Consider the following 22,951-nt stretch of genomic DNA (forward strand, 5'->3'; position numbering starts at 1 on the left):
TCTTTGGGGTTGGTAAGCTAGGTTTAGGGTTAAGAAAGAGTTCTAAGATTATTTAAACCCTAAACATGGGATTCTAAGTTGGTTTCTGGATCGTTACAAACTCAAGATTCAAGTGAAATAAAAAGAACAGAAAGCATGAAAAACCCTTTTTCTAGTGAAATTGTGAGCGGTTTTACTGTGAATTTGTGTGCTTATATGGCTATATATATGTGTGTGTGTATATATAAGATGCATGTATATTGTGAATTTGATTGGAAACTAGAACTATACTCGGGATATTGTTAACATATCTCATGAACATCTGGCTGGGATTGTCAGAGTAATCTGACTAGGATTGTCAACATACCCGAGTATGACTAGCGGGAATTATCGACATGTATACATTCGATGGGTTATATTGAGTATTAGAACAATTTTCTTGGATATGTGTTTGGTTGAATTACTCGTCCAATTGGTCTTGGATTTGGAGAGACATATGATCATGCCAACATTATCTCAGTTACCAAATTCAGGTCATGCACACTATGTTTGTTTTCTCAAATCGATTTAAAAAAAGAAAAACTTATTTTCATACATCATGTTTAAGAATTTGGGAGATAGTGTATGGTCTATAATCATGAAATTGTATGAATATTAAAGCCTTGTGTAGAATAAATTCTTTTTAAAATGCTTCCGGTTGTAGAATATGGTTTGTAAAAGCAAGATATTGGACAGTTGGCATTACAAAAGGGTAATGTTCGCTATTTTCACACCTCATTTTGAGAGAAAGAGGTAAGCTCGGGAGGGGGTGTGACAAGTTAGTATCAGAGCAAAAAGTTTTGAGCAAATTGAGTTAGTAATGGCGCGGAAAGGCCAAAAGTTTTTAGAAAAACCAAGAGTGGTACCTTGAAAAGTCAAGTCACTAGAATTAGGACAAAAACCAAGAAATACAGTGGGTAAAGGTTTATATAAAACTAGAAGAGGGTAATGGAAGGTAGGAATTTGGGGAATACATGAAAAGGATCCAAGAAATACTAGACTAGAAGAAACGAGTTACGCAATTGGAACAAATTTCTTGGAACTACATGATTATTATAATTCTAAGTTAATCATTATTGTAGGAAACACGTATTAGAGGGATAGATATATCGAAAGGTAGGGTAATCTACTATGTTGTCAGAAGGAAACCGAAAGTATCATGGAGCCCTTGTCCCTATATGGAACCTGAATTGATAGAAAAAATTAGAAGTGTTGTCGTATCAGAGTGTTCGAAGTGTGAAGGAAAACATATGAGACCCTATCTAACTTCATTAAGAACCTATTTCGAATGTGGTAAAAAGGGCCACCTTCGGAGGGACTGTGTTCTCTATCAACAGAAAAGTAAGGGTAAATAGAAGCAGGTAAGTAAAAATGACCCACCCCAAAAAAGATACCTTCCTAGGAAAATAACACACTGGATTTCGGATGACAAAGAGGCTTGGGATTCGTTTGAAGAAGATTCAAATAAAGGATGGACCTAGTCAAACTGTGAATGATGTTAGGATACTGACTGATGAGATACTGAAAACTCGATAGGGAATTTGCTTAAGTAAGATACTAAACTTCATAACACCTTTTGTTTCTTTTGTCTACAACCAAGATATTCTTTGGAGGAGTGTCTATGGAATCTGGGAGAAAAATATGGGATAACAAGAAAAGAAAAAGAAAAGGTAGAAGATTAGTAAGGAATAATGACTGTAAACTTATAAATATAAATATAATGCATAAGTTGGATGTAAAATACAAAAATATTGTGATAACTAAAGAAATAAAAGTGCTATAAAAAGTAGATGTTTTGGTAATGAAATTTCCAGTACTTAATCTATGTGTTGACTAATTCTTTTATAGAAACCATGTTGAGAAGTGGGAGACAAAGAAACCAAGCAAGTACCAGTAGGTCCAAAGAAGGCAGTGAAATCCAAGCAAGTAATTCTCAGAAGCAAGTTATGTCGGAAGAACAATATTTAGATAGATTCGCACAACACCTTATTGAAAGTTTGGATACAATTCAGCTATACCCAAAGAAGAAATATGGGATTGAACGATTCAAGTCACTAGAATCAAGTACATTTGAAGGGACCACAGATCTGGCTGATGTTGAAGCCTGGATCACCTAAATTGAAAAATGTTTTAAAGTTGTGAGGTGCCTGAAGAACGGAAAGTAACTTTGGCCACCTTTCTATTACAAAGACGGACGAAGGACTGGTGAAAGATAGTAGAGAATAGAAGAAGGGGAAGAGATGAACCAACGTGGGGAGAATTTCAAAAATCTTTTTACAAAAAATTCTACCCACAATCATTTTGTGATTTGAAACAAAATTAAGTTTTAAAACTTACTCAAGGGAACATGATGGTGAGGGAATATGAAAAAAAAAATTACTAAGCTCTCGAGATACACCTTGAACATTATTGAAGACAATGGTGAACACTATAAGTGTTGGGGTTGGTGTCCTAAATGTCGTATGGTTCTAAAGTTTGTAATTGTAATGTACAAACATTTTCTTATGTAATAAAATATGTGATATTTTATTTCAAAATTAGTTGCATTAACTACAAGCCAATAAACTAACATCCAAGGTTATCTTATAGCTTAAACATGTATGTAGAGACATACGAGTGGATCATGTTTTAGTGATAACCTAAATGGTCTGTAGTAGATGGATAAGGCTGGATACCTTATCCTAGTGACACTACAAGTATGGCTCGCTTTTTAGATGTTACAATTATTGTAAAGTGCTACAAAGGATTTGATCCGGATCATTCATATGGAGATATGTGAGCAAAGATATTCTATACAAAAAAGTTGGTATAAGATCGGACCAAAAAATATGTAGTCTCATTATATAATGCTGTTCATAATAGAGACTTACATTTCACCAAGATGACCATAGGTAAAATGACCTGAATCCTGAGTGAGTTGTGAACTCCTACCCATGAGAGCGGTCTTTTGATTTTTATAGGTGAGAGTGACTAGATCGCCGACTCAATAAGCTGACCATTTTGGGGATTCGTTTGATTGGGGAGTTGGGAACACACTACACAAAAAGGAATTCACTCATTCCCCAATGTCGGGGCAAGTAGATAAATTGTTCCCTTAAGGGTTGATTCTAGGGCTTGAACAATGTGGCGCCACACCCTCTCCTAGCTCGAGAAGGGTTTGGTCATAGTTGGACTACGATTTATTAATCATTAGAGGGATTAGTGGTACTTAAAGAGTTAGATGTAACTATAGGGGCAAAACGGTAATTGTGGCCCAGCTATACTTACAAGCAATTTGTTAAGGGTCATCGTACTATTGATTTGTTAAGGGGATTTATCTTCTACCTCTGGGGAATTTTTTCACAGAAGTGCTCTAAACAGAAAAGTTCTTAGAAAGTTCTCTGCTTCTCCATCTCCTCTCTCAATCCCTTCCCTCAGAATCCAAAATAGATAGAGCTCACACCTCCTGGGTTCTCTACCTGAGAATACTGAGGTTTCCTAGTGGTGGTGCCCTTTTGGCCTTTCAATTATGTTTGTGATTTTCACAGATAAGAGGAAACGTGAAGATTTTAGTCCTTCAAAGGTAAGAGTTTTTTGAAACCCTATTTATTTTTCTATTATTTTTATTAATGCATGTTGTAATTTTTTGGGTTAAATGCATATGTTCTTTTTGTCTCTATAAAATTTTATATTCTGTAAAATTGGAAAGATTGTGAAGATCCATCGCTTTCGCTCATGGTCCCTTTATAGGGTTCCTTCAGTAAGAGGTTCGATGCTAGTTTGAGACAAGAAATTGAATCCTTGTTACTGCTTGTATCGCTTGGGAAGAATTCTCTAAACTCATCGAAGCAGCAATGATAGTGGAGAAAAGCCTGATCACTGAAAAACATAGAAGGGAAGACGCTTCATTACCAAAAAAATAGGAAAAGAAAGACGTGGAAAGTTTGTTCCAAAGTGGCACGTAAAAAGATATTAAAAAATAAAGGTGCTTCCAAGTCTGTGTTGGGGTGTATGCCCTAAAACATCGTAGTTTTTGTTAGTTGACTCGATAGTTGATTGATTTTGTATTACTTGTGCAATAATCCATTAACCTAAGATCCAAGGTTATATGATGTAACTTAAACATGTAGTGGAGACATACAGGTGGATCATGTTTAAGTGATAACTTAAATGGTTTGTAGTATATGGATAAGGCTAGGTGCCTTATCCTGGTAACATTACTAATACGACCCACTTTGTAGTTATTACAATTGTTGTAAAGTGGTACAAATGATCTAATATTGATCATTCTTGTAAAGATGTGTGAGTGGGGGTATCTTATATAAAATGAAGTAAATCACAAACACAAATCTCCATGAACAGTGAAAATGGACTGTTCCAAATTCCATTCAGATTGAACATCAACAATTACAGTCTTAAATGGAAACTAACAAGTTATGCATCAATAGAAATTACAGTAGCTATAAGAGATTTGAGGGATAGAGTATGCGTACCTTTGAAGAATCATTCTTCAAGACTCCTTCAATCGTTCTCCAATGCGTCCACAACAACAAATGATCGCAACGAATAGAACACGAACAACACAAACGTCTGAATGCTCCTTGAACCCAATCGAGCCCAACTCGATTCACGAATAGAGTAAAGACACCACTACAATGGTTACCTTGATATTCTCGATGTGAGGATCTGGGATTTGTGGGCTCTATATGATCTTGGACTGAGGAAGACAAGAGGTCTACGATCGAGTAAGTGGGAGATAAGAACATTATATCGCATAACGATGTACTCGATCGTTTAGTAAACTGAAGCCTATCGCACAGACTTTGCTACTTAATCGGGTAGCAACGATCAGCTGAGTAACTATCGTATAGTTAACTCTAAGCGACCGTGTAGACTCTCAATAGCTATCGCTTAGTAAAAACAATTTTCACTTGATAGCCCTTTTCCGTGAGAATTATTCGAATGGATCAACTACTAATTTTGGATAACAATTTTCCTTTTATCTCATGGTTACCATAAAACTTCTAATAACCTCCCACTCAAACGGTTATAGAGAAAAAGAAATTATTGATCATATAATCAATATATTATAAATAAATATGATAACTAACTTATCATATTATATTTATAACCTATAGTTTTAATATTTCATCATATGAAACATATAAACCATAGTTCTTTTTCTATTTTATGGTACTTAATACAAATCATATTTATATCAATTCCTCTATTTAATGTATCTAATACATTACACCAATTATATCACATATAATTAAATTTCCTCTTGTTAATTTGAACACTTCAAACTAACCCCAAAATCTAATTCTCAACTTGAACCCATTGAGCTACCAAGGGGGCCTCATGGATATGTAGCTTGAAGCTCCAACGGTACGTGAATAACTGACTAAACTCTTTAGTCACGAGATCCACCATCCGTTAACTGCTGGACATTCCACCAAAGATCGGCAGCTGCACCCTTCTCACTACAAATATATTTATGTGTCCACGTAACCAATCAACAGTGCAATAACCCTTCACAAATCACTCATAAGTACAGTTGGACCAATTTACCTTTTTTCCTCTGTAGTTACATCTAACTCCTTAAGTACCACTGATTTCTCTAATGAACAATAACTCATAGTCTTACTATGACTAAGTCCTCTCTTCCAAGGAAATGGCGTGACTACTACGTTTAAAACCCAGAATCAGCCCTTAAGGGAGAATATTATCTACTTACCCTGTTTTGGGGAAGGAGTGAAGTCCGTATTGTGTAACTAAGTTCCCAACTCCCCAATCAGACGAATCCCTAAAAAGATAGGCTTGTTGAGTTGGCAATCTGGCCACTCTCACCCATACTAATCAAAGGACCGCCTTCATAGGCAAGATTTCCTAAAACACTCAGGATTAAGGTCATGTCACCTATGATCGTTTTAGTGAGATATAAGTCTCAATTATCAACGGCGTTATATAAAGATACTAATCATCTCATGGTCTGGTCTTATACAAACTCTTTGCATAAGACACTCCTGCTCGTATGTCTTCACATGAATGGTCAGAATCAGACCATCTGTAGCACTTTACAACACTTGTAAATATCTACAAAGCGGGTCGTATCCGTAGTGTCACAAGGATAAGGTATCCCTCCTTTATCCTTATACTACAGACCATTTAGGTTATTACTTAAGGCATGATCCATTTGTATGTCTCACATACATGCTTAAGTTACATAAAATAACCACGGATCTTATTTTATTGGATATGAGTAAATGCAAATAAAATAACATTTCTTTTATTAATAACAATGTGTACAAACTGCTTACAAACTACAAGGCTTCAGGAGACTTGTCCTAATGCCTCGGGAGACTAATGTACAATATATAACATAGTACAATATACAATAAACTAGGACATACTCTATACCCCAGTATCATCTCCCACTTTCCTTAAACAAGGTGTCGCATGTTCCGTAGACCCAGACTCTCCCGATGACATTCGAACACTTTAGCTATGAGGAAATTTGTAGATGGATTAGCAATGTTGTACTCTGACGCGATCTTCGTGACTATCACATCACCGCGATGCACAATCTCCCTGATCAAATGATACTTCTATTCAATATGCTTGCCTTTACGATGACTCCGAGGTTCCTTTGAATTCGCCACAGCCCTACTGTTATCACAATAGAGAGTGATCGACAAAAACATATTTGGAACAACTTCCAAATCTGTAAGGAACTTTCTAAGCCAAACAGCTTCTTTAGCAGCTTCAGAAGCGGCTACGTATTCGACTTTCATAGTGGAGTCCGCGATACATCCTTGCTTGATGCTTCACCAAACTACAGCCCCTCCATTCAGAGTGAACACTGACCCTAATGTCGATTTCTGAGAATCTCTATCAGTCTGAAAGTCAGAGTCTGTGTATCCTGTAAGGATCAAATTCTTGTCTCATGAGCATATAATCCCCGTTCTCCGAAGATACTTGAGAATTGTTTTGACCACAGTCCAATGATCTAATCCTGGATTAGATTGATAATGACTGACAATTCCTACTGCATAGCAAATGTCAGGTCTAGTACATAACATTGCATACATAAGGCTCCCAATAGCCAAGCATAGGGAATCTGTATCATTTCCTCAACCTCTTAAGATGTCTATTCCTTAGATAAAATAATTCTATGCCTGAAGGGTAACAAACCCCTCTTGGAATTCTAGATCGAGTACTTGATCAACATCTTCTCAATGTGCGATGCCTGAGACAAGGCCAACCTCTTGTTCTTACGATCCCGAATAATCGGGATACCTGGAACATACTGTGCCTCTCCCAAATCTTTCATGTGGAACTGGGCAGCTAGCCATTTCTTAATGTCAGTCAGAAATCCTATGTCATTCCCAATGAGTAAGATATCATCCACATACAAGACCAGGAAAGCTACTAAGTTGTTGATGATTTTCTTGTAAACACAAGGCTCATCAACATTCTGATCAAAGCCAAATGATTTGATTGAACTATCAAATCTAATGTTCCACGATCTAGATGCCTGTTTCTGACCATAAATGGACCTATTAAGCTTGCAAACTCTTTGCTCTTGTTCTGGAACAATGAACCCCTCTAGTTGAGCCATGTAGATGGTCTCCTCAAGATTACCATTTAGAAAGGCAGTCTTGACGTCCATTTGCCATATCTCATAATCATAAAATTTAGCTATGGATAAGAGTATCCTCATAGACTTTAACATGACAACAAGTGAGAAAGTTTCCTCATAGTCCACTCCCTCAACCTAGGTATAACCTTTTATCACGAGTCTAGCCTTAAAGGTCTGCACCTTTCCATCTACACCTCATTTTCTCTTGTAGATCCACTTACACACTATAGGTTTTACCCCATAAGGCTAATCCACAAGTTTCCAGACCGAATTGAAGTACATAGACTTCATTTCCTGATTCTTGGCCTTAATCCACTCATCTTTGTCAATATCCTCCATTGCTTGCTTATAAGACAATGGATCCTCAACTCTATCATCAGACATGATGTTTTGGGCTTCAGTCAAACCCATGTAGCATTCCGGTGGGTTCACAACCCTCCCACTATGTCGAGGTAGTCTAAACTCTTGAGATGGTTGACTAAATGAACCGACATCAACAACTCTTGTTGAACCCTCAGTAGTCTACTAGAAATCTCATGTAAAACAAGCTTGCTTCATGCTTTATGATCCCTGATGTGGTATTCTTCCAAGAACATAGCATTTTCCGACACAAACACTTTATTCTCACTTAGAGCATAGAAGTATCCACCCTTTGTTTCCTTGGGGTAGCCTACAAAGAGGCAAACTTTCAATGCGGTTCCAACTTCTTAAGGTTAGCCATGAGCACGTGGGCTAGACATCCCCAAATCCTAAAGTGGCATAAACTACCTTTACAGCCTCTCCATAGCTCAAAAGGTGTTTTAGAAACACTTTTCGAGGGAACGTTGTTTAAAATGTAACATGCAATCTCCACTGCAAATCCCCAAAACGAGTCCGGAAGATGAGTATAACTCATCATAGACTGAACCATGTCCAACAGAGTTTTGTTTCTCCTTTCTGATACACCATTCTACTGAGGTGTACCTAGGGCCGAGAGTTGGGACGTGATTCCATGTTCTATCATATAGTTTTGGAATGCGAGGTCCATATACCATCCACCACGATTAGATCGTAGTGTTTTTATCGCCTTACCGAACAAGTTTTCAACTTCAACCTTATACTCCTTGAACTTGTCGAGGGCTTCAGACTTATCTTGCATTAGGTATAGATACCCGTATCTTAAATAATTATTTATGAAAGAGATGAAATATTCATACCCACCTCGAGCCCTAAAACTCATCAGACCACAGAGGTCTGAATGTATAAGCTCCAAGGTTTCCTTGGCTCTATAACCTTTTCCAGTAAAAGGTCGTTTGGTCATCTTGCCTTCAAGGCATGATTCATATATCAGCAAGGATTTTTCTTCTAAACTCTTTAGAAGTCCACATTTCACCAACTTCTCGATCCTATTAAGGTTGATGTGACCTAACCTTAGATGTCAAAGATTGACGTTTTCCTTTGGAGAAACATTTGGTCTTTTTGCAGTTGTCGCTGTTTTAAACATTTTAGTATTAGGCAAGGCTTTTATGACTAACAACCTTAGTACATATAAGTTATTTTCCATTGAACCAAAACCAATCTCCATACTATTCTTGAAAATAAATACTTTACTCTCAGAAAAGGAGATGGTATAACCTTGTTCAATCAAACAAGAAACCAAGATTAAGTTCCTCTTGATATGAAGAACTACAAAAACATTATACAGTAACAGATAACATTTCTTGTCCAAAAATAACTTCAGACTGCCTACAACAATAGCTGAAACAACCTCACCAATACCGACTCGAAGAGTCAACTCTCTATCTTCCAATATTTTCCAGGAACTAAACCCTTGGTAGGAAAAACTTACGTGGTTAGTAGCACCTGAATCAAGTATCTAGGTAGAATCATCATTCTCTACCAAACACGTCTCCAAGACCAATAAATCATATTTACTATTTTTAGACTTCTTCCTCTTCTGGAGAGTAGTGGAATTAGTATCAGAACCTAAATAAGCTCCAAGATTCATTTTAGAGAACAATTCTCGTCGATGAACTTCAACAGAGTCAGCAACAATTACTTTCTCATTTAGTCCATTGACATTTAAGAAAGACTAGAGGTTATCTTGGGAACTGACACTACTAGTTTCTTTGTCATCCATCCCTTTCTGCTCAAAAAATGAGAATTGACGTTCAAACAATTCTTGTAACGAGTCCGTGATCTCACGTGCAATGACAATGTTCTCAACCATTTTGGCCAATGCATCAGGTATGCTAGCCAAATGTGAAGTCGGGCCATCGAATTAGCCTTCATCCATACTTCATATGCATTACGAACATTTTGCGGTGCATCAAGGGTTGGGACTTGAGGATACTCCTCAACCATGACAAACTTAAGGTTGTTTACCACGAAATATGTTTTAAGATACTCTTTCCAATGTATATAACTGGTCAAATTAAAAGAGGCAACTAACGAAAAAGCATACACGTTGCTGAAAAAACAAACACATTGATCTACATTAGATTTTAGCAAATACTCTTTAAAACAAAATCCAATATGGTTTAGCAAAATCTAAATGAACCCCGTATGACATCTAATTTTTCAATGACGCTTCAAAGGTTTAAGACAAAAGCCACTGAAGGGTAATCAATTTATCTCTCCTCTGAATTGAGACACTCTCAATCACTCATTAATACCAGAACAATTCTTGTTCCTATAACAACTAGCCATTATTGATTTGGTCAAAAAACCATTAACTTGCTTAATAATTTCCCGTAAGTGTGACCCTTCATTTTAAAACCTAGAGTTCCGCCTCAAACAGCCAATTCGAAGGGACAAAATTTGATTGGGGAAAAAACTAAAGCGACCCTATCCATTTCTGAAGTTCACCTTGATATTGACCAACCGCACAAACCATCTAAAGGGGGACGCTCCCAAGGCACCATAAGGCCGTGCAAGAAGATCTCACGATGCAAACCAATGAAGGAGACCGCAGGACATGTTGACACACATCCTTCACCTACGTACTGTAACACTCTCTCCGTCCATCTTGATATTGACTCATGCAAACACCATCTGAAGGGGGATACTCCCACGACACCAGGAGGCCAAGCATGAATCTCAGGCATGAACATTCGGAGAGAAATGTGAGTGGAATTGACATATCATCTACATCTTTTTCTCCTAGTGATTATTTTATAACCTAGGGTTTAGTTTACTTAGAAAAAACATGGCTAACGATTTTAACTAAGTGACTTTTTAGGTATGCCCAAAAGTAACTCTTACTTTGGAAAGTTGAACAACTTTTGATCATCATTCATTAAACTCTTTAATGAAGTCTTCGATCAACTGTTGCATGCTTATAGCAAATCTATCTAATTCACCTTTCCAGGTAGGTTCCCAAGTAGGGGTGTCCTGTTTCCGTCAGCTTAAATATCTCAGCCTAGATAGAACCCACCTTAGATAAAAGGTCCCTTATAGATAGATTTAATACAAATTTAATCTTTTACGGAAATCAATTTAATCCTATTAAACCTATTGAAAAAGATTAAAATTAGGTATCTAATCACATTAGAACCATGAACTTAAGTCTATCTCGATCCAATTTTAAAACCCTTTTAAAACATGAGTTCACCTAAGTTCGCATGTAACTCTTTCTTATTGATATTAGTTCTAATTTTCATTATAACACTTATCACAGGAAACAACTAAAACCATCCACAATGTAAAGCAACACATACAAGGCATTCATAACTCTTATAAACAAGCCTAAGTATCATGCTCCATGCATTGTTCATTCATTACTACTTGTATATAACACATATATAAAAAAGCGATGAACCAAGCATACATGCTTCCATACACCCTTATACTATAACTCTTATAATATAAAGATGATGCATGAATATGCTTAAAGCATGTATAAATATAACTCTTATATTTCATGATGCATGAGCATACTTTCTTGTAATTTCATCATGCCATTAACTATATTATAACATTTATAATATATGATGTATGAATAAAATACATAACCTAAGGTGGGTTTTAAATCTATATATCATACACTATGGCATATAAACAAATATACAACTCATGTACATTAAGTAAAAGTTGATGAACCGGGACAATTAGCCTTAAATCCTAAAAAAAAAACAAAGCTAACTATTACAAATAGCAATGAGTCAACCGGTTCAAACAGGCGAACCAGGTCTTGAACCGTCCAGGTGAAGAACGCGTCTCCTTGATCTTGTAACAAATCCTTGTGATCATCTAGCAACGCTGTGTGAGCATAAACGATCGTTTAGCAACGATCATGTACCTTTGACTATGCGATGAAACATATGGCCACGCGATCGTGTAGCACGCATTGTGCAATGCAAGCTTTAAACGATCAAGTAGATGACAACGATACGGTGCAACAAATGATAGCTGAGCAAATGTAAGGTATCGTATATCGAGTGATTGTATAGTCAGTGACTATGCGATGAGGCATGCTAAACTACACGATCGTTTAGTGCACACGCCTTTTATTAAACGATGAGTATCANAGTGACTATGCGATGAGGCATGCTAAACTACACGATCGTTTAGTGCACACGCCTTTTATTAAACGATGAGTATCAAATACTCTATGCGATTGTTTACCTCAAGCATCCACGCGATCGAGCAACCAATGCTACACGATAGAGTAAACTCTTTACCCCATCGTTTAGCATTAGCTAAACGATCGTTTAGTAAATACTACACAATCGGGCAGAACTTTTCTACACGATCGTTTAGCCAAATATCAACGATTGTTTAGCTTAGGCTACACCATACGACCAACCTTCGGTCTTCTTACTCGATGAGAACTACATCTTCATGCTATGAAACTACATCATGAATGACTCAAACAACTTCAAACACTTTGAATACAGACTCGATTGCTTGTTAATTATACCCAAAAACACAAGGGCCCTTACAAATTAACACTTTGTAAATTTAAAGAAAGCTTTAAACAGAGGCAATCATCCCATAAACATCCATAAACACATTTAACTCTTAAACACATTGCAGAAAACTTAAAACCCCCCATGATTGTAAAAGAAGTTCAATACAGTAATGGAATTTGGAATATTAGAACAACTTAGCTCTGATACCAATTGAAGAAAATCACAAACATAGATCTCCATGAGTAGCGGAAGTGGATCGTTCTAAATTCCATTCAGATTGAACATCAACAATTACAACCTTAAACGGAAACTAACAAGTTATGCATAAATAGAAATTACAGCATGCTATAAGAGATTCAAGGTATAGAGTATGCGTACCTTTGAAGAACCATTCTTCAAGAATCCCTCGATCTTTCTCCAATGCATCCACAATAGCAAATGATCGCAATGAACAGAACATGAACAACACGGACGTCTGAATGCTCCTCGAACCCAATCAAGTTCAACTCGATTCACGAACAGAGTAAGGACACCACCACAATGGTTACCTTAGTATTCTCGGTGTGAGAATCCAGAAGTTATGGGCTCTATATGATCTTGGACTAGAAAGACAGAAGGTCTATGATCGAGTAGACGATCGAGTTAGTGGGAAATCAAGACACTGTCTATCGCATAGGCGATGTACTCGATCGTTTAGTAAATTGAAGCCTATCGCATAGACTTTGCTACTCAATCATACAACAACGATCAGCCGAGTACCTATCGTATAGTCAACTCTAAGCGATCATGTAGACTCTCAATAGCTATCGCTTAGTAAAAACAATTTTTACTTGATAGCCCTTTTCTGTGAGAATTATTCGAATGGATCAACTACTAATTTTGGAAAATAATTTTCCAGAAAAAAATTAATTATCATACAATCAATATATTATAAATAAATATGACAACCAACTTATCATATTATATTTATAACCTATAGTTTTAATATTTCATCATATGAAACATATAAACCATAGTTCTTTTTCTATTTTATGGTACTTAATATAAATCATATTTATATTAATTCTTCCATTTAATGTATCTAATACATCACACCAATTATATCACATATAATTGAATTTCCTCTTATTAATTTGAACACTTCAAACTAACCCCAAAATTTGATTCTCAACTTGAACCCATTGAGCTACCAAGGGGACCTCATGGACCTGTAGCTTGAAGCTCCAAAGTACGTGAATAACTAACTAAACTCTTTAATCACGAGATCCACCATCTGTTAACTGTCAAACACTCCACTAAAGACCGACAGTTGCACTATTCTCACTACAAATATATTTTTGTGTCCACATAACCAATCAACAGTACGATAATCCTTCACAAATCGCTCGTAAGTAAAGCTAGGCCAATTTACCGTTTTGCTCCTGTGGTTACATCTAACTCCTTAAGTACCACTGATTCCTCTAATGAACAATAAGTCATAGTCCTACTATGACTAAATCCTCTTTTCCAAGGAGAGGGTGTGGCCACTATGTTCAAGACCCGGAATCAACCCTTAAGGGAGCAATTTATCTACTTTCCCCTACTTCCTGGAATGAGTGAATTCCGTCTTGTGTAACTGAGTTTCTAACTCCTCAATCAGAAGAATCCCCAAAAAGGTATACTTGTTGAGTTGGTAATCTAGCCACTCTCACCCATACTAATCAAAGGACCGCCCTCATAGGCAGGAGTTCCCAAAACACTCAGGATTAAGGTCATGTCACCTATGGTCATTTTAGTGAGATGTAAGTTTCAATTATCAACGGCGTTATATAAAGAAAATAATCAACTTGTGGTTCGGTCTTATATAAACTCTTTGTGTAGGACACCCCTACTCCCATGTCTCCACATGAATTGTCAGGATCAGACCATCTGTAGCACTTTACAACACTTGTAAATATCTACAAAGCGGGTCGTATCTATAGTGTCACTAGGATAAGATATCCCTCCTTTATCCTTATACTACAGACCATTTAGGTTATTACTTAAGGCATTATCCACTTTTATGTCTCACATACATGCTTAAGTTAAATAAAATAACCACGGGTCTTAGTTTATTGGATATGAGTAAATGCAAATAAAATAACATTTCTTTTATTAATAACAATGTGTACAAACTGTTTACAAATTATGAGACTCTGAGAGAATTAGGACACCCAACATAAAAAAGTTTGTATAAAGACCGGACCACGAAATGTTAAGTCTAATTTCGAGAGTTGGGAACACAAATACATAAGAAGGAATTCACTCCTTCCCTATAGTTATGATACGAACATAACTTGCTCCCTTAAGGGCTGATTTCGGGGCTTGAACAATGAGGCACCTCACCCTCTCTTGGCCTGAGAGGGGTTCGGTCATAGTTGGACTATGATTAATTGATCATTAGAGGGATAAGTGATACTTAAGGAGTTAGATGTAACTACAGGAGTAAAACAATAATTAGACCCAACTATACTTAAGAGCAATTTGTGAAGGGTCAACGCACTATTGATTAGTTATATCCAATGGACACATAAATATATCTATAGTGCAATGAGTTCCACGGTGGGTCTTTAGTGAAGTGACCAGCAGTTAATGAATGTTGATTAATTTGATTAAAAGTGTTTAATCAATTAATCTCGTATCGTTGGAGCTTCGATCTATAGGTCCATAAGATCCTCTCATTAGCTCAATGAGGACTGATGGGAAACAAATTAATTTTGATGTGATTTGAATTATTCAAATTAATTAAAGGGAGTTAATTGTATAAGATACAGTTAAATAATGTACATTGATACATTATATAATATAATGTATGTTGATACAATTTGAGAGAAATAAATGTTTGAATATGATTCAAATATTAATTATATGAATAAGATTCATATAAAAACTATATATTAAAATTTAATGTGAATATGATTCAAATTAATTTTATGAGAGAAATAAATATTTGAATATTATTCAAACATTGATTATGTGAATATGATTCACATAGAAACTATGTGTTAAAATCAATATGAATATGATTCATATTAAATTTATATAGTCTGATGAGAAGGGTCGTTATTTGAATGTGATTCAAATATTAAATTATATGGATGTGATTTATATAAAAATTATAGGTTAAATTATATGTCATATAATATAAGCTATAGGTTATATGTGATAAAACCTATAATTTAATATTTATATATATTAAGTTAGTTAAAATATGTATTTATTAAAAAAAAAAAAATTTGAATATGAATTTATTAAAAATTTATTCTCTCAAAAAACTCACGTAACAAATTAGAAGAGAGAAAACTCTTTCCCCCCTCTGGTTCATCTTCTCTTTGTGATTTTTACAGGGAAGAATTTTTTTTCTCTAAAAAATCTCTTATTCTTTCCTCACACCAAGATTGACTGCAGCAACTCTGCACGATTCTCGTCCCTGAGAATAATAAGGAAGACCCTTTGGTGGTGTCTGTTCCTGTTCGTTGAGTTCATGGATGCCGAGTTCGTGAGCTCGGGAGAAGACAACTCGAATTAGAGAGGAACGTGAAAATTTGATCTTCAAAGGTGAGTGATTTATTAATCTCTCTCTTCAATTTTCACTGTAGTAGCATGTTTGAATTAATAATGTTTATCAATGGTTTCCGCTACTTTGTATTTTGTATGTTCTGTAAAATAAATTTAGAGATCGTTGCATCCAATTGCTTCCGTTGCAGGGAATTTCAATCCCTTCAATTGGTATCAGAACCATCTCGATCTCTAAATTTTTTTTTTTTGGAACTTTAATTTAGAGTTTATATGGGTGCATGATGCATTATGAATGTATGAGTTTTGCATATTGGATGGTTTCAAAAGTGACCTACAATTTATCAATTTAAAGTATTTAAAGTTGTAATCGCCCGGTGTTTTGGGCATTTAATTCAAGTAATCTAGTCTGTATTTTTCTGTGTCATTCGTGATGGAGTTTCAGCTTCGAATCGGTGATCTTTTGGAGCAAGAACAGAGAAATTCGAATGAACAGACAAAGTAGAGCAGGCTTTCTGCCTTACAGTACCGCAACACTCCTGTCGCAACGTTGCATGGAGCATTGCAACACTGCCATAACATAAAAACCAACATTGCAATGGTTTAAATGGTTTACGCATGTGTCAGGAAACTACCAGATTGAAGGTTCAAGCATCTTAGCGGTTTCTTTGTGTAGTTTTTTGTTTTTTTTTTTAATTATTAATTTGTAATAATTAAATATTTATTCTATTTTCATTAACTAAATTAATACAAGTGTTATATTAATTTAATTAATATTTAGGATGTCAATTTCAGTCTAATATTGTCGTTTTATTTAATTATACCTATGATGTATGATTTTAATTATTTATATGTCATATTGTATATCATATAGTATAAATCCTACCATAGAATAAACATAAAGTCATGCATCATTTTAATATAAAAGTTATATTATATAGTTGCATGATTAAGTTAAGCATGCTCATGCATTTTAATATAAGGGTTATATTTAAATGCATGTTTAATATAGTTTCATTAATTAATATAAGAGTTATATTTTATCAATGAAAAGCATGTTCATGTATCATGTTTCTAATAGTTATAGTATATGATGGCATGACTATGTAGTATGCATGTATTAATTTTAATATAAGAGTTATATTAAAGTAATGTATGTTTACTATATGATTTTCATTAATATCTTAGTATAAGAGTTATATTATATTTGTTTAATGAAAATGAAAATGCATGAAGCATGACATTACCTTAGAAATATAATTCTTATATTTTTATGTATGTCATTAGATGCATGGCTTAAGTTTTAATTGTTTCATTAAACTTTATAATAGTTCTAAGTCAAATGAAATCAGAACTAAAATCTATAATCAAGAGTTGCATGTAACCATAGGTTAAAATTAATTTTAAATATTCTAAAATTAATTTCACCTAAACCTATGTTAATATATTTCTAATACAATTAGAAATAGGATTAATCTTTTAATTCTCTTTTAATAGGATTAAACTGGAGTAAATAAAAGATTAAATTTATAACATAATTGTCTATAAGGAACTTTTATCTAAGGAAGGTTCTATCTAAGGCTAGGATATTTAAGCTGACGGAAACGGAATACACCTACCTGGGAACCGATCTGAAAAGTGAATTAAACAATAGATTTTATAAGCATCCAATGAATAATTTACATTTATTATAGTGTTTAATAAACAAGAATCAACATTGTTAAACTATCACTACTACAGAAATTGGATTTACATGACATTTTTCCAATATCAAGTAAAGGGTATACTTGACATTTATAAAAGCGTCGAGTATTCGACTGTCAAGTATAATGTGATAACTTGACTCCAAAAAAAGTCAAGAAAAATGTTTCTTGATACAATTTTCGTGTCAAGAAAGATAATACACTTGAAATTGGTGGTATATCATGTTTATTGCTTCTTAACATTGATTATGTATCATATATGATAATTCTTGACTTTTTTTTCAAGTATATGTCTTTTTTTTTTTTCAAATTAAATGCCCCAATTGATATTCTCATTGTCTGCCTTGTATTCCAATAATATTATTACATCAACTAAATCAACATTATACATGTAAGATCATCAACTCAATATATTCACTAAAAATTGCTTTTGTATACAACTCGACTTTCAACAACACAAAAGTGACAAATTGTTTAATAAGTAACCTCTCAACAAAGTACATTATTTTATCTATACATTGAACTTTGAAGTCTAAAGATCGAGAAGTAAGGGTTAGGCAAGCCATGTTTAAGCAAGTCAACCTGCAAAATAGAATAAATGGTGATAACATCAAATTTCAAATTATAGAAATAAGTGTTAAGATTCAACAATGACAAAAAGACACGCACAAGGAAAAATGTACATGATTGGCTTACTTTATGCAATGGAAAAATATCATACTCAAAACTTAAAAAATATCTACAACTTAAAGTTAGGGACTTACTGGGATTTCATTCATTCTCTTTTGACCATATCCAGCCTCAGGAGGACCAATTACCTTTCGCTACAAAACGAAGGAAGATGGGAGAGGTTTGAGAAAATATAATAAAGAGGAAGAAGATTATCAACAAATCAAGCATATGCTAAAATTTAAAACAGAAGAATGTAGACACCTTTTCCCCAACTTTCACAACTTTCAAGCAAAAGCGACTTGACACAATTGAAATCTCTCTATAAAGGCAATCAAAGTGCATCTTTAATAGAAAACTAATACAGGAATCAATTAATAGAAGAGAATATTAGAAGCCCAATATTATCTACAAGCAATAAAAAATTTCTTCAAAATTTCATTCACCAAAATAACCAATTAACTCCAAATAGATTACCCAAAGTGTGGCTTGATTCGAATGCCACTTTAAAACTACAACTAAGTAATCCAACCTACGAAAAGTTCAATAATAATGGTTAGAAACCCAAATTCCAGCAACTATGTAACAATTCCAAAAGAGTTTCAAGGCTTTAATACCTATCAAAACGTCCAAATATCGTTAACTCTGTTGGACAGTGGCTCCAATCCCTTGAAATCTTTGAATTGAACATCAAAAATTGAAAATAACTCAATTATTAGAGCAATACATAAATGGGTAACAAAGAACTATTAATACTAACCTTCAAACTTATCAAAACCTTGCCAAGATTGGTCTCAAACCTATTGGATTGAAACTCAACTCCTTCCAACACTTCAAAATCAATCTTATCATCAAACATTCAAACAAGCAAATCATTACAGAAGATGCTATAATTCTTCATGGCTAACTCCTAGACTAACAAGCCCTCAGATTCATGAAAAACAGACTTACCCAAAGTGTTTGTTGAAATCGACGCTTCACTCGAGCCTCGAACACGAAATTCAATGCAAATACAAGCCAATTTGAGGGGTCTCAATCCAAATTTAAAACCCAACCAAAAATTAAACCCACGCCAGACCAATGGGTATAACAAAATAATAAGAACCTACTAACCTCACAAAGAGGAACCCAACTTACACTAATTTTTTCTAACTCCACGATCCGGCAAAAATCCCAAGGAATGGCGACGGTTGAGGATGAAAACAGTGGATCCGATGGAGAACTGACTGGATCTAGAATAGGGGAATGCAGCTATACGACGAACATCGTCTAGTGCGAGGCTGGGCAACTCCAAACGGCGTGTGATAGCGTCATGGTGGCTGGGGCGTGAACAACAGCGTCTGGTGGTGCGAATGGCAAGCGGCGAACGCTCCTTCCGGCTTGGGCGAAAGAGACGAGTAGAGACGTCTCGTCACATAAATGGCTAGGCTCGACAGTGACGGATAACTTTGGCTAGAGGCGGAGGTTGAGGGAGGAGCTGGTCCACTGCCGGCGGTGGGGAGAACGAGAGTCGGCTGGGGCTGGTGGGGTTTTGCAAAGAGAGGGTTTCGGGGGAGGGGGCGAGGGGTTTGTAAGAGAGAAAATGAGGAAGAGAGGGTTTCAGGGCATTTAACCCATTTACTTGTTTAAAATAATAAGTTAATTATTTTTTATATTTTACTTGACATGAAAAAACATGTCATGTAAGAGATTTTTATACTTGACACGAAAAATGTGTCAAGTAAGACCTTATATTACTTGACACGAAAAACGTTGTTGCATTACACATTATTCAAACTCCAAAGATAGATAGGATTACTTTAGTTTCATGTCCTAATTGGTTTTTCCCTATGGTTGGCTCATTGGGGCAGAACTTTAGAATCTAAAACGATGGATTACACTTACAAGAAATGTTAAGTGAGTTTAACAATTTCTGGACCGAAAATGGTGACTGATATTTACAGTAACAAGGAATTGTTCTGCCTATTCGTTGAGATTGTCTTAATCTAGTGAAGGAATGACTGACTGCCCTACAGTAGATTTTATTCTAACTCACTGAAGTATCATAGCAATAGAAATTTTGTAGTTATATGAATGAGATTCATATTCAACTTCATGGGTTCATCTTTAAATTTATTTGCTGAATTAGAATGGATAATAGATTGCATGTAGTCGATTAACATATTTTATATGATTCAAAGTTATGTATATTTCTCTATAAGTTTTATTTAACGATATAAGTCAAAAGTTTTGATGAATTTATTACATTGAAAATTTCATCAACACATAATAGCAGTGTAATTTAGTTTTTTAATTTAGGAAATGTTCTCAAAAGAATTGTTGTCATTTCTTGAAGTGTTTATGAATAAACTTTGCAGTGATAGCTTACTGTAATTGTCTATATAACATATGATGTGTGTAGATTAAAAAAATGACAAAACATATTGTATGTTAGAGTCATGGCAAGCTAAATGATCTACAAAGTTAAGTATCATCAGGGTTCCAAGAAAATTATAATGACTAGAACTAATGAGGAAAAATTTCCTAATTAGTTTGGGATGTCCATTGTTGAGGGATTTTGGAAATGTCTCAAAAAGAGGAAAAATTAGAACAAGTAAATATAATTTACTAAGTTCAGGGTGGAGAATACAGATTCACATCTTGATAGCTGAATAATGATTCACTATCAGAATTTTTCTTCATTATAATTAGAATGAAAATCTTGACAAATACTTATTTAAGTGGAGTAGTTCTACTAATTGGCCACAAGATGCTCAACTCAGTTAAAGTAGTAGGAGGCATTAAATATTATTTAATTTTGCTGAATATGGTGCTTTTATCACCAGAAGAGAAATTCAATTTCTCCAAACTTTATTACTAAATATTTCATAGTGTATGAATAGTTAGTGATAAGACATGTTTTTCAAAAGTTGTTTTGAAAACATGTTCAACTTTAATTAAATGCATTTTTGTGCACAAAAATGTAATGATGTTTATGTTGGGGTTGATGCCCTAAACTCTCGTTGGGTTCTGTTGTTTGTAAACACAGTATTAAACAAACACTTGTGATGTAATAATATATGATATTTTCTTCACTTTTGTCTATGGAACATTGGATATTTTAATTGCTTTACTACAAACTAATAAACTAAGAACCCTGGTTGTCGTTTGTAACTTAAACATGTATGTGGAGACATATAGGTAAATCATGCCTTAAATGATAACCAAAATGGTCTGTAGTATATGGATATAGGAGGGAAACCTTATCCTGGTAACGCTACGGATGCAGCCTGCTTTGTAAAATAGTTACAAGTGTTGTGACTTGCTACAGATGGTCTGATCCTGATCATTCATATGGAGACATGCTAGCAGGAGCGTCCTATGCAAAGGAGTTTGTATTATACCTGACCATAAAGTGTTATAGTCTCGTTATATAACGTCGTTCATGACAGAGGCTTCACTTCACTAGGATGACCATAGGTAACATGACCTCAATCCTGAGTGAGTTGGGAACTCCTACCTTTGAAGGCGGTCATTTGATTTGCACGAGTGCGAGTGGCCAGATCGCCGACTCAAACCTACCACATTGGGGATTCGTCTGATTTGGGAGCTGGGACCTCAGCTACACAAGATGGAATTCACTCCTTCCCCAAAGCAGAGGTAAGTAGATAGATTGCTCCCTTAAGGGCTGATTCCAGAGCTTGAACGATGTGGCACCACACACTTTCTCATGGCCCGAGAGGTGTCTACACATAGTAGAACTATGTTGTATTGTTCATTAGAGGGATCAATGGTACTTAAGGAGTTAGATGTAACTACAGGGGCAAAACAATAAATTGGCTCAACTGTACTTACAAGCATCTACGAAGGGTTATCGTACTATTGATTGGTTATATCCGATGGACACAAAAATATATCTATGGTGAGAAGAGTGTAGTTGTCGGTCTTTAGTGGAATGCCTGACAATTAACGAATGGTGGATCTCGTGGCTAAAGAGTTTAGTCAGCTATTCACATACCATTGGAACTTCGAGTCATAGGTCCATAAGGTCCCCTTGGTAGCTCAATGAATTCAAGTTGATAATCAGTTTTTGGGTCAATTTGAAGTGTTCAAATTGACAAGAGGAAGTTCGATTATATATGATATGATTGAACTGGTCAATTATATATGATATATTTGACATGATGTATGAGATACATTAATTGGAGGAAAATGACATAAATATGATTTATATCTAGTGGAGGAGAAAATGACTATAGTTAATGTATTGTATATGATGTGATATTAAACCATAGGTTATAAATATAATAAGATTATATTTATTTTTTAATTTAACAATTATGGGATAATTATGGCGGCTTTTTCTCCATAACCAAATGAGTTAGTGGGAGGTTGCATTCAGTTTTGTAACTAAAGGATAAAATAAAAATTATTTTCATTTTGCAAAAGATCAAACATTCGCTCATCAATTGTGTATACTACCTATTGCATAACAAATCGAGAGCATACACGACAACTCAGTGTTTACTAAACGA

General features: G+C 35.0%; 1 long non-coding RNA gene across 1 annotated transcript in view; it reads right to left on the reverse strand.

The window, feature by feature from the left end:
• Positions 1 to 18,244: 18,244 nt before the first annotated feature.
• Positions 18,245 to 22,951, reverse strand: part of LOC120068564 — a 30,384-nt gene continuing 25,677 nt past the window's right edge. The window contains exons 3-4 of the long non-coding RNA XR_005479229.1: positions 18,533 to 18,592; positions 18,245 to 18,350 (exon numbers count right to left, since the gene is read on the reverse strand). This is a non-coding gene — a long non-coding RNA (uncharacterized LOC120068564). The remainder of the gene's footprint in view (positions 18,351 to 18,532; positions 18,593 to 22,951) is intronic.

This window comes from Benincasa hispida, chromosome 12 (assembly GCF_009727055.1).
Source record: "Benincasa hispida cultivar B227 chromosome 12, ASM972705v1, whole genome shotgun sequence".
In the NCBI taxonomy this organism is placed as follows: Eukaryota; Viridiplantae; Streptophyta; class Magnoliopsida; order Cucurbitales; family Cucurbitaceae; genus Benincasa; species Benincasa hispida.